This window comes from Ambystoma mexicanum, chromosome 9 (assembly GCF_040938575.1).
Source record: "Ambystoma mexicanum isolate Mex_15411 chromosome 9, UKY_AmexF1_1, whole genome shotgun sequence".
NCBI classification, from domain to species: Eukaryota; Metazoa; Chordata; class Amphibia; order Caudata; family Ambystomatidae; genus Ambystoma; species Ambystoma mexicanum.
The window spans coordinates 538,212,954-538,226,913 of NC_090931.1; positions in this window are offsets into that span (position 1 = coordinate 538,212,954).

The window sequence follows — 13,960 nt, forward strand, 5'->3', positions numbered from 1 at the left end:
GAGATCCATTCAAGTCTAAAGATACTCTTTTTTATTTTTTATTTGAGGGTCGGCTTTGGTTTTCACAAAGTCCTGACCCACTACCCCGTAACCTGTTCCCTTTGTGCTTTCTTTATTCCCTCTAAATACCATCACATTCTTTGCTATTCCTAGCCCATTTTGTCCAAAGATCCCGTAGGATACCTTAGGCCCTACGTTTGAATCCCACAATGGTTTTCGCAAAGGATTTTGCCGGGGTAATGGCTCAAAAGGCCCTAGATCTCTTGCAATGGCCCCATTCTCCCTTGGTTTCTTTTGTGCAGGTTCCATCTCTTGTGACTTCAGATCTGGGGATAATGCTTTCCGATACGTAAGCTGCTCTACCCTTGGTTTGGGTTAGTGCCAGTACTTCCTTTTGGGTGCCAGCTGATATTGCCACTTCGGAACTCTGTTCAGAGGAATCTCGTACGGGTGTTTGTTGCTGTAACTAGTTCTGAGTGTCTGGTGTTCTCCTGATTTTTGGCTTCAATATAACCCTCCAGATGGGTTAGTTTTGAATGCATTGCCGAGTTGTCTTTAAGGGCTTCATTCATAGCCTCGTATAGTTTACAAAAAGGAGCTAGCGCAATTATGACCGTTGACATAATGGACATCATGTCGACTTTGTTGGAAGTGGTATCTCGTGAAACTCCGGGGGAGTCATCTCCAAGGTGAACCCATGCTGAAGAGTTAATTCAAGTAATATTTTTTTTCTTCTTTTTTTTTTTTTAATGTGGATCTAGCTTTCTGTGATTCTCCTTTTTCAGCCACGTGTGGAGATGCCATCCTGTTTTGAGTCCCCTCATTTATCGGTGTCATTCCAAGCTCTTGCCTTGGAAGGCTACTTCGTTAGACGATGCAGGTATTGTCTGGTTGACTTTTCTCTAAGCCAACCTCGGTCTGCATTTTTAGGCCTTAGGCAGGCACCCGTTTATTTTGATGATGGGGGACGTTGTTGCAGCCGTTTCGTTTGTCATCTCTGTAGCATGTCCTCACTTGGCCATCGGACCGTCCTTTTTCTTGCCTGATATAATGCCATTTTATCAATGTTGGAGTTTTGGGCAGGTCCTCCCCGGCCCTTAGCGCTTGTTTTCTGTCGTTGCAACAGGCCAGTAGGGGAAGCTTGTCTGCTGAGCTTACTTGTAATGTACCCCGGGCACTGACACCTGCTGATGTGACAGGCTTCCGACCCTGCCAGCATTTCAGCATCTGTCAGTTCAACAGGAAGCCACTCCCTCATTGATTTTTGTTGCAAAAAAATGTTTCAATGTGCTAGATAGCACTGATTTTTGCTGTAGAGAGAGAAGGCGAGGTTTCGTATTTAAGGCTTTTGGGCGCAAACACGTGTGTACTCAGGGTCTCTGAGTCTTTTCTTCTGATTTGTAGCCCGCTGTAAGAATTTGCCCCCTCCCCCACCAAGGCTGTTTTTTTTTTGTTTTCAGCACTTTGGCTAGGCTGGGCTTTATCCCTCAGGGGCCCGTCTCCTCTCGCAAGCGTCTTCGGTAGGGAGGGTTGAGGTAGTGGCTTGCGTATATCTTACATTTTTTGGCTTTTTGCCTTCTTAGGCGTTTGTGAGATCTCCAAGCCTACTTCCCAGGATTGTGTGGTCCTTTGTCTTCAGATGTTAATTGGGCTAATGAGTTTCCTTCTTCCACGCTATCCGCACAATACCCCCTTGCATTATTCCTTGTCAGCGTATCTGGAGGAGTTGTTAAATCCTCTCTGACCACAATATCGTGGACTTCGATATTTACTTTCATGTTCGTTTTCTTAACCGCAAGCGAGCAGCAGGTAGGAGGGGCTGGGGGAAGAACTGCCTCCTGACCTTAGAGCGTCGGTCGTTGGCTTACCCCGGGGGTGACAGTGTTTATAGCAATGGAAACAATATCTCCAGCTTCAGATAGTCTTAGAGTTGCTTTATTTGTATGCATGTGGGCACCCTGCCTGCGTTGCCTCAGTGGTCTGTTTTTGTTTATCGCCTCCCCCCTCCAGTGTGTCACACACTAGGTTCTCCCGGGAGACGCAGCTCTTACCTTCAATCTTCTCGCTGCCCCCCTTCCTGATAGGAGTTGCCATTTGCTGCTTGAATTTGGCGGGGCACGATTCTTCCTCCATAATTCTATGGCGCCCACTGCGTAGACTTCTGTTTTCGTCCATTGGCGCCCCGACAGCCATGGACTGCATCCGTCTCAGCGTCCACAACACTGTTTAATGCGCTTCCTATGGATGAATGGAGCGTGTAGAAAGACTGCAAACCAAAGGGAACGTCTTACTGCAACAGACTGTGTCCCACTCAATATCCACACTACGCCATAAGCAATGTTTTCTTTTACTTGAACCACACCCGGCGCAGCTCACCTCTGAAAGCAGTTGGGTGGCTGCATCGTGTGGGATAGTTTAAATGATAATGGGGGTATTTATTCATGCAATGTTTGTCGGATACAAGTATCCGACAAACATTGCATGAATAAATGAACATTCTGGGTCCATGTATCCGGCAAACAATGCATAAACCCGGGTTGTGGCTGAGGACTCCTCTGGTGACCCCGTGCACCCTGCACAGAGTCACCAGAGGAAGTTAGTTTGCTTTTCATGCAGCTGTGACCTGTATCAAAGTCCTGCTTTGTACACGTAGGGGGGCGGAGTCATTGGAGTGCTCATGGCGGCAGTGAGCTGCTCCGCCCCCTACTCCGTGCCGCCTCCTTTAAGTAACCCAGCGCAGAGCATGGGTTTGGGGTTTGCGGCGGCTGACTGTGGCCGGATCCAGCTACACACATGTTCCGGAATCTCGGATCCGGCGAGAGCCGGCCCAATGACCAGCGCTGCAGTTATCTGCGCAACACAGCTTTCACTGTTAAAACAGCAATGGGCACACTACGACTGCATGCAGTTCCCTTGGTATGATTTCTGTAACTTTACTGCCTTTACGAGGTGAGGGGTTCTGTAACGCTCACCTGGTATCCATAGGGAGGTCACTCAGCCGGTCCTGGCCTCTTACGACCTCAAACCCTTCCCTGGAGGCTATTTGACTGGGCCTGAAACACAGGATTGGTAGAGTTTAACTCCCTATTGTCTCTGTGTGCTTGAACCCATTCCTCCCCGGGGTCCAACCCTTCCCTTTGATCCACAGCTCACCTTGTTTTCTTGGATGGTGTGCTCTCCGTCCTGCTTTCAGCGCAGGGGTGCGTTGATTGATATAGGCTCGTTGGTGCCTAGTTACTTCACTGGCGAGACTCCGACTGGTAAGTATAATGAGTCTTTGAACAGTTCTCTAACTTCGTTCCTTTCCTTCTTAGATGATGGCCGGCGTCCGGGGATGGCGGTGTGCTGCTGAGATGAGTGGCGCTGAAGGTGAGTGAGAGCGCAATGCACCCTTTTCATATTTGTATTGAACTGAGTTCTTTTTCTGTGTCTTTTAGGCGCCGCGACGTTGTCAGCGTGGATGCCGGTTATGAAGAACAAATGCGGTGAGTAAGCGTGGTATGCGGTGCCTCTAGATGTTTCCACGCTAACCTGGAGTGTCTTTTCCCCCTCGCAGATGGATGAGAAGTTCCGGAGACACAGTTCCCCCAGAGCGGCTGGGATTCAGGTAAGCGTTTGAAGCTCGTACTGTATTTAAATAAAATAAGCGAAGAGCTGTAAAATTCTTACTAGTGCCTTTTCTCTGTTCTTTTCCTCTTCATTAGGAAGCGGCGTGCCGGGATGGGAATGACACCGCCGAAGATGCCCGCAGAACAGAAGGAGCGTTGAATGATGGGCAGAAGGGCTGCAAGGTAAGGCTGTTCCTAATGTTGTTCGTGCAGGAGCTGAGCGCAGAAGAAAGATGCAGGCCCACTGGAGACCGATCCGAACATGGTGAATGTCACGCTGCAGGTGCAGAAAACGCAAAGCATGCTTCTCAGCCTGGTTGTGGCTTAAATAGTCTCTGGGTATCCCAGTTGCCCCTGGGCTGAACCACACCCAAAAGACTAGACCGCACATGAAGTTCTGGGAACCGAAATATGTGGGGGCATCCATCTTGTCCCCATCAATGCATTACAAGTCCAATCCCCAATGTTATCCTATGGGAGTGAGTGAGTCTGGTGCCACAAGCGCCAAGTCTGACTCCAAGTGAGTCTTTGGAGGAATGGAGAGGCCCTTGAGGGCCATGTAGGCGATGGTGGCCTGGCTCCAGCCTGACATCTTGGAGGGCTGGGGAAAAGAATCATGACAGGTTCTGAACATTGCAGGGAGATGTGCCTGACTTTACCGCTCAGTGCTGCCAGGCAGTGCATTGAACCAGCCACCCCTCCCTACCCCAAAATATTTCTTTCTCTCTGTATAGGACCGACTTCCTTGATTTACCTGCGTTGTCTCACTGACTAGGTGCCTGCCCGTTGGCTTTGCTAGTATATAGTGAAAATGCAAACGCCTATCTAGTCTTGCGAGCAAGATAACAATGAGTATTTAGCCCTAAAAAAATAGCCATACTGTAGGCAGAGGTCTTCTATCTGTGGGGCGTGTGATCCAGGACAGCGAGAAAAGAGAAAATACATGCTCAGTCAGTGCAATGTAATGGGGGGGGGGGGGTCGGGGAATAAAAGCAGCCTGGACGTGCGCTTTCCTGCATTTGGATCGGGTGTCCACGCTGCGTTGTTGCTTTCTGCTGGTGCCGCCAGCGTCTTATTGCCTGATAAGGGATGCCGCTTCTCAGCTCAGACCACTACACCACAGTTGGAGGGAGTGCCGGGAAGCAAGCGTTTCAGGCCTTTGTCGGTACCTCTGCTTCCCTCTCTCCCTTTGGACCCACGAAGACTAACGCGTGGGGAAAGGTGAGCAGGGGGGCCGGATCACTGTACTGCTGGTTCCCCCTGCACCCCTCTCCCTCTGTGCCCCCACCTTGCTTGGCCATGGGGGAAGAGGCGAGCAGCGACAGAAGCATGCATTTCCAGTGTTGTATGATATCCAGCTCTCCCACAGCAGATTGCTGGGCTCTCCAGCAATCTGCTGTGGGGCAGCCAGATATACAACACCCCCTGCTTTGGCTGTCCCTCTGCCTCGTCAACCCCCTGGTCCATAGAACGGCGCTGACCGGGTCCGAGATCATTTGCCCAGCAGCATTAAAAGTGACGTCTCTGTTTGGTTCCACCTATCTCTGTGAATCTGCATTTTCAGATATGCACTTCATAAAATTGAAATTTCGAACCCACCTGAGTTGCTGTATCAAGTTATACACCAGACTACAGAGCACTGGTGGATGGCATGCAGTGTCAACCTTCACACTGAATGTCCCAATCATTTTCCTACATTGTGAAAGTCAAAGAATGAGAACTTCTAATAAATAAGAATGCAATAAAGAGATTTATGAATTTATTAACATAATCGTGAAGGGATATGTTATTCCTTATATTTATAAAGGGAAAATTACAGCTAAAAAAGTTCCAATGTTTATGAACAACCCCAACCCCTGATATAGCCTGCAAGTAGCTCTTGGCCCCCTACTGAAAGTAGCTCACGCCAACATAAAGGTTGGAGACCCCTGGTCTATTTTTATATATCTATAAAGGGCACAATGCTTGTAATTTTCAATAAGTTGCCCAGACAGCTGCATGCCAGTGCACAGATACCCGCTGGCATAGATTTCCCTTGTGTGGGGACTGTTGATGTGTGGCTTGTGGGAAGCGCATGTGACTTTCGCAGCATTTTTAATATTGCTTAATTCTGAAGCAGTATGCCAAGTGGCAAAGTTCTGTTTGGCTAGCATGAATGCTGGCTAAGTTTTGAAGTGTGTGGCAGACTGTTTGAGCCGCTGTGTGGTACGGGTGTGCTGCACACACTGCCAGGTGTAGCCTCAGGCTGGGGATGATTGTAATGCCCTGATGAATTAGTTCTTCGATTCCTCTTTCTGGTGGCACAGGATGCTTTGGGCTTAGATTTGTTGTGATTCTACGCACAGAGAATGGTTGCAAATATTGGCCATCCAAACTCTCATGAAGAAGGGAGAGAAAAAGACTCCTCTAACCAACAGTGGACAGATGCTCCCCCCCCATCTATTTATTTCTCTTAATGCTTGCAACCTGATCATTGCTTTCATTTAAGCCATTGAACACAGCCAACCAAAAAAAAGTGGCATGTCCAGCAACTGAATTTGCATTAAAGGAGTGTCTCAACGCCCCCCCTCCCCAGCCCCTTTCAAGCTGGGGAATATTGTTGAGATGTATAGGGCATGTACTCTGTGAAGTTCAAGGTCAAAGCACCCCTAAAGAGGTTCTGTAAAGCTACCCACCATAAAAAGCAAACTGTCTGGCATTCAAAGACTCATTTTGTATTGTAATGCTTTTGAAAATATTTTCACTGCTGGAAGTTACAGATGCCATACCCATGAGACAGAGCTTTTTACGCCATTTATTTTAAAGAACACACAGATTTCTTGTTTACCCCCTGTTAGGAAAGATTTCTTAATTGTGGGTAATTTTCCTTCCATGTGGCAACCCCTAAACTTTTTGCTGATGTTTTCACCATGATCTAGACTTTGCCAGAGAAGTGCAGCCTTCTGCCGCACTCCTCTGGGCTTTCTCTCCATTGTAACGTGGAAACTGACATGCCCTTAAGACAGTCAGTACCGGGAAATGTTGTTTCCCGTAGTTTCTTTATCATGTTGCAGCTTTCACGCAACATGGCACAAGAGGGCACTGTAAGCTAAGTTACTGCTCTCTTGGGTCTCTAGTCTTCTACAGGGTCCTAATCCTCTTTGGATTGTAAATGAACGGTGCAAGTGAATCACGGACGGGATTGGTGGCAGCAATCGTTCCTGGTGTTTTTGAGCTCCTTTTGGCGTTTTAAGCGCGTGTCTCGCGCTTAGCCCAAAATGGTGGCCTGGCTCCCAAAATGGCCAGACCACGAGGCTCTTTGTCCTGTCCGCTGACCGTCTTGCCCCCTTCACCTCCCCCAGGTTGCGCCGATCCGGGGCCTTCCTTATTTGGGCATGTACTTTCCCGCGAAACACAGATGCTTTCGCGGGCTTCTACAGGCCTTGTGTGTGCCTCCAGGATGGGGTCTGGGATGTCTGGTCCCAATACACATACTGGGCGCCAGAGAGTCTAGGGTGGTGTGAATGCCTGGGACCCCCGTGGTCTGTGATAGGTCCACATATGGTGTGAGTGTTTTATGAGCGGATCTCCCATTGGGTCCCCTCCGTTTTGGCGCGAAGGGAACCATGGATAAGAGGGGTCTGAAAACGCCCCTACCATGTCGATCTCCTAAATTCTCACGAACAAAGGAATACAGGAGCCAAGTATCCTGCAACCACGTGGCTGAACCGAGGAATCGCTGGTGACCCGCTGAAGGACTGCTCCTCTGCACTGCTGTCGCTTTGTGAAACCCTTTCTACCGCGGACCGAACGAGAAGGCCTGTACTGGCACTTCGACCCTTGGAATAGTGGGAACAACTATTCTCGGCATCTTCACCATCTCCTGCACGTAAGCCTTCGGAAGTGTCTGTGGGCCATCCAGCAGACTGACCAGCCTACCCAGGAGTCTCCTCTGTAACCGCCGTCAGGTTGTGTTGTATTACGAGTCCTTGTCACTCTCACACGATTCGTACACTTGGCATTCCCAGATCTGAAGTGAGTAGTGTACATTTGGCTGAAATACACCCGGCCGCTCCGTTGCCCTGCTGTGGTAACAAACTGTGCAGGTTCACTGCGTTTGGGACATCCTCAACTCAACTTCTGCTGCTGCGGAATCTACACGATGCCGAGACGTCCCCTGCTCGTATCTGAACCTGCCAGCACTGAAACTGACGCAGAGAAGCCTGGGCCTGCCTGCATCGGGGACCGGTGAGTAGCATCGCTAGGAACTGGTCGCCCTCCTGCAGGAGCCCATAGCTTTTCCCCGCTGTGTCTAACAGCACGCCTTTCCGTACTCGCACTCTGCTTCTGCCCCCAGTGGAGGCTGCGCTTGAGTCACGGAGCTCTGTTCATCTTCCATCGTTCATCGAACTAAACTGCCTAATTCCCTCGAAGAGACTCCCCTTTTTGCCCGTTGGCACCAGCGTGTGCAGGTACTTTTGAGCACAATGCTCCACTCTTCGTAGGGCTTAGACTTCCTTTTAGTTAGGTGCCTCTGAAGGCGGACTGGGCCTAATTATTATTTGCACTGCCTGTTTTCCTCTCCATCTAAGTGGTCTACACATTTCGTGCGTCTAACTCGTTAGACTCGTTTGTATTTGTATATATATTGTATTGGTTTTGTATGTGTTGGTTTACTTGAGTTTTATTGTGATTTCTCGCTACGGTCAATGTTACAAAGGCCTTGTAATAAATGTGTATATATTTTTAATATAACACCTGCTTGGAGTAATTTGTAAGTGTCCTTGCTTTGTGTGCTCATTGCGGGCTTTCAGTCACCCTCACCCCTCTTGAGACCTAGTCTTGACCGCTGTGATCGCTACCCTGATTGGTCTGGCTTGTCCAGAGGTTACCCTGTTCCAAAAAACTAGGCTGGCCTTCTGAACCTCTGCCCCTCCAGGACAGAGTTCAGAATTCCGTCTTAACACCCCCGTTTTCCATTGCGTTTTTGGTTCACAGTAGGGCTAGTTGTGCCAGCCTTTATGTGCAGGGGATGGTGTTCTAAGTGTTCTAATTTCGACCCCCCACCCCCCTTGACTCCTGCTCTACTCAATCTACGTTTATTTGTTCAACACTTTGGGGATTGGGGAAATCGCTACATGATTTAATATATATAAATGTAAGTTTCAGGGACTCGGGATTACTGCATGTTCTAGTTATACTTATGTCACATTCTCTATATAGGTTGATGAGGTTCCCGGAAGGATTTTATTGCCCTTCAATGCCTTTTTTTTTCCAACCTCTTGACCTCAGCAGTCAATTGAAGATAGTTTGCCTGTAAACTTTATTGAATTCTTGCTAGGGATAGTGATCCATGTCATTAATTTTAAAAATATCTTTTTTGATCATTGTTTATTATGATCTGGGTTGAATGCTTTTTATGTTTTTTCTTCTTCTCTAATGATGGGACCAGTTCATTCTCATTAGATGATGTTGAGCTATTTTCATGCATGTCTGGATTTTTAAGCAGCCTTGTGTATCAGAGGACTGGTGCGGTAGCAGGAGTTTTCTGACCTGGGCGTGAAAGAGTGCTGTTAATTGCTTTGCTATTTGAAAGCGGGAGGTCACTTTATTCCCTTAAGGCAGTGGTGTTCAAGCCTTTCTATGCTGACCCCCCTTTGAGTAAAATAATTTCTCCCCCCCCCCAGGTGCTGCGGGGGGGGGTTTAGGTGGGAGGAGACAACCGACTCTTCTGGAGATTAGTACCTGGCTCATATTAGCAAAGTCCTTCCTGCTAAGGTGTGTAATATTGACGGTTCCCCCAGTAAAGATCACTTTGGTAATGGGTTCTGTCCCTGCATACCCTCCTATTTCCTGTGAATGTTGCTGTCTGCAGGCTGGGGCTCTCTATGGTTGATATGTCCGTTTAAGAAACTGAAACGGGTGCTTGTATTTTAAAGGACACACACAAAATGACTGCAGAATTCTAGGTACAAGAGCTCTGCGGTTAAGAACGTATTGCCTCTCCGGAATACCCACCTCTAATTTTGCAAACATATGCAACTAGTTAAAGCCACAATGGGTGGAAGTATTGGAGGAAGTTAACCAAGCACCAATCACTCATAAATCTGGACACATCAGGCAGGAACATCCATAGCAAGCCCACTATAAATTAATGGTTTTTGGTACAGACCTGGTTCACAAATACTTGGCGCATACTAAATTTACTTTTTTTATTTCTTCTTTTAGATAACCCAAATCATCGCACTCTTTTTGATTCCGACAATTCTCTGCATTTGAAAGTATGGGGACTTTGAGTCTTTGCAATCCCTGGTGAAGTTAATTGTAAATTGCTGATAGAGTGCATCGATGAAAGTAGAAGAGAAATACGTGAAGAAAATGATTTCAAGGCAGTCATGCTTTGTAGTTAGGTAAGCACATTATTTTTTTTTTGGTTCATCTATTTGATGTTTGGGGGAGGAGGGTACATCTGACGTCCCTATGCGGAGTCGTTCCATTTTTTCACACATACAGATGAATGCTGCACAATTCCCACCTCATTTACAGCATCTCTTTCCTCTAGAGTAACTCTAAAGTATAGAGTGCTATGGGTTGAATGCCCTCGGGGACCGTAGTCCAGGTCAGAGTATGTGTGCAGAGAGGACAGAGAATGGATTGGTATCGGCGAATCGCACTCTACCTCCTTAAAGTTAGGTATGCAGTCTTTTAGAATGAAAGTAAAACAATATTGGGTCATCTATAGATGAATTGTTTCGACGTTAGCCGTCTTCAAGGCCTTGAAATTGAACACTTGGTATGGTGACCAGGTTTGGAAGTTGATTGTGAAAATATCTTGAAACAATTTTCTGATGGTGCTTGATGATAAAGGGTTGAGTCCCGAGAGACCTGTCAATGGCTGGCGCGTTGTACTAAAAGTTTTTAGTGGTGCTTGGACATCCTGGATTGGTTCCCCAAATCGAAATTCCTAAACTATCTTTAGATTCTTTTTATACCTTAGATGCAATCCTGAAAGTTTAGTCCACAGGTTGGGGAACCAATCTAGGATGTCCAAGGTAGAGCGCAATTCGCAAATACCAATCCGTTTTCTGTCCTATTCATTCAAGGTCTTTATAAGTAGACCATGTGGAATTGGTGACGCAGCTCGCTGCTATTTATAAATTATAGTGGTCACAGCACACTCTCAAGGGTATGTACCCATACACACTTTTATGTGTGCAGCTACACTGAGTTGTGGGTAGCTGCATGGGGAGGGAGGGAACGTGCCAAGGAGAGCAAGAATAAGCATAACCCCAAGGGGGTGGATAGGATCGCGCTTAAGGGGAGTCAACCCAGTGTACAGCTCAGGCAAAATGTTTGTTGCATTGGTAGTCACATTATGAAGTTTCAACTTTACTTTTTCATACCCGCAGCCAAGAAACAGTATGAAGACAAAGGAAACATTTGATGAAATAACGAAAGCTATAATTGAGGCTTTAAAAAGAAAGGAAGAGGAGAAAAAGCAGCTACTGGTGGAATCTGGAAAAAGAAGATGCAGTGGAAAAAAAGAGAATTATATTGTAAAAGCTGATGGTTGAAAACTGGCTGTTCCAAAATGTATTAATGGCTGTTCACAAAAACTGGAAAACCTAAGTCTTTTGGGAGGGATGGCTAGTGTTCTTCATTCCTCCCAAATTCCTTCCTCAGAACCTGCCTCTTACTTCACCTGGACAATTGATAGACACAGCATTAAATCTGCAAATGTCTGTGGAATGTTGCAGTTCCTGGCGATGTAGCTGTGCAACAACTGCAAAATATTGGACTATAAAGTAACCCGTCAGTTGTCTGCTACAAATGTTTTGTTGGACAGATCTAATTTGACAAGCTGAACTCTATCACCACGTCTCCTTAACAGTGTGTTCTTGTTACAGTATAACAGTCATGCCTGTTTGGACAATGAAGTGACACCTACATGTTACCACACACCTGTGCAATCTTTCAGATTGCGTTTTTTAAAAAAAAACAATGGAATTGTAACATCCCCACAAATGAGTTTGGTTGCTATGTCAGCCCCTGCTACTAATCTACAATGTAATGGTAGCGCACATGCTGCTCTGTAAAACTGAAGATGCAAGTGCTCTTGTGTGTAGAACTATTATAGTTGATCTGGTGAATTTGTAGGTTGGTGCCAACTTGTAAATGGTACATGTTTTTGTGCTATTGGATTTCTGTTGGGGGGGGTCAGCTAATGTTTTCTTGGGTGTGGTGAATGGTCGAACTAATTGCTAGCTGCTCATAGTGATATTGGGTGAAGTGATCGGCAATCTTGTCATGCAGGTAGACCTTTAACAGAGTCTGTTTAGGTCACTGAAAGTGTTTATTTTAGTGCAGTGATTTGTAATTGTGGGAGTTTATTGGGTGGGATGCCATGTTAGCTAGAGGTGAACTATGAAGTGAGGGAGTTTAGAGGTTGTTTCGTGACATTGTGGGGTGGATTTGTAGTTTTGTATACTAAATCAGCAAACCTTAGTTAATGACATTTGAGTGCTCTAGCAAAGAAGGCAAGTAACGGCTGCAAATTCCATGTTTTCCAGTACAATATTCATAAGTCTAACCCTATAGTAATACCACCCATCTTACACACAAGGAATCAAAACCCTTTTCCTAAATCCTTTGAAAGAAACATACTCCTGAAATTGTCTGCAATAATCGTTCACAATTTCAAACCCATCCTGAAGTTGTCATGAAGTCATCCTGGAGTAATACAAGATCATCACTGGAAGTAATCAGAACTCCTCTTGGAGTAGTTTCTGTGATAACTCTAGAGTCATCTCATTTGAATATTTCGGCCTATACACATACTTCAGGATGGTTTCGGATGATCTCCCTGAACTAGCCATGGATGACTCTAGGATGGAGTCACCTGATGACTCAAGAATGACTCCAGGAAGATCTTCCTTTTTGACTTGGGAACGTACCCCAATCGACCCTCTTTCTTTCAGATATGCTAGAGCGCCAGGCGGGCACTCTGGTGGTGATAGTGTGTAGTATAATTATCCTTCAACATTAACACATTTTCAGCAAGCCCAACCCTTTTCGTATGAGAAAATTGGGAAATAAATGTTACCCAACAAAAGAGGACCAGGGTTCAGAGGCCTATTGGGAAATAAAGGTCAGGAACATTCTTGTGTAAGGTAAATGTCCCTTAAGCAGTTGTTTGAACATATATAATGGCTGCTTGAAATATATGATTAGGGGAGTACTTTTAACATTTTAATACAGAACATATTTGTAATCGAATTGCACGGATGTCGATCAATTTTTTTGAATAGTCAAAATATAAAACTTGAAGGTAAAATGAAGAGCATAATCCAAATAAATGCCTCTACACATCTATGAATAATCCGAGAACAATTGCATTGATAAACAATGTTTCGGATTCACTGCAAGTTGCCGAGCCTCCTCTGTGCCAAATATCTACCACCGGCTTTGAATAATGATGCATTCTGGGAATTGTGGTCTTGGATCAACTCAAACAATCTAAAGTATGAATTACACTGCTTTTTAAAAAGAAATGCCATGTGTTAGGCTTCTTTATACTATCACTGCTGTACAACAGACTAGCACTTAAGAGACTAAATTACTATATCAGTACAACTTGCACATCATGACTTAAAAAAAAAAAATCAACAAATCCATCTGACATCCAAAACACAAACGCTTAAATTATGGTTAAAGCAAGGCACCTGGAATTCACTTTTAGTTGGCCCGGCAGAATACCCTACACGCGTGCCCTGATGGGTAGTGTATTCTTCCTAACAGAGAAACGGACATAGCAGCTCTGGCTCTTCATCACGTGAGTTGCACGTTACGTTTGGGCCATGAAGTACGTCTGTGATACAGTCTATGGACTTTGTCTATGGGCTTTACAGTAGCGACTAGTTCCCATCGAGAAATGGAACATAGCAACGGCCCGCCCACTCGTCTTCACGTGACTTCTTATGTCATCATTGTGATTTTTCGGAGCAATTAAGCGGTTCTGGAGCAATTTCAGTGAGCGCAGAACGGGATTCGAGAAGTGGGAAGGCTGTACAAGTGGGCGTTTTCTTCAGGATACCAGGAACATTTCTGCAAGACTCTGGAGCGTCTGACTTCCTCTTGTCCCGTGTCATTTTTCTGAGCGGGAACCCGGAAGGCACTGGCTGACAGGCTGCAAGAGCAGCAGCAAACCGTGTGCTCTTTGGCTGCTGTGAACATAATTTGCATTTTCTTACCCTGAACGTTCACGCAAGACACCGACACCAGGTTGAGATGGGGAACGGAAAATTACATTTACTTTAAAATACATTTACTTTAAAAATCATGTTCAGCTTGGGTCTGGAGGGAGGGAAAGGGAC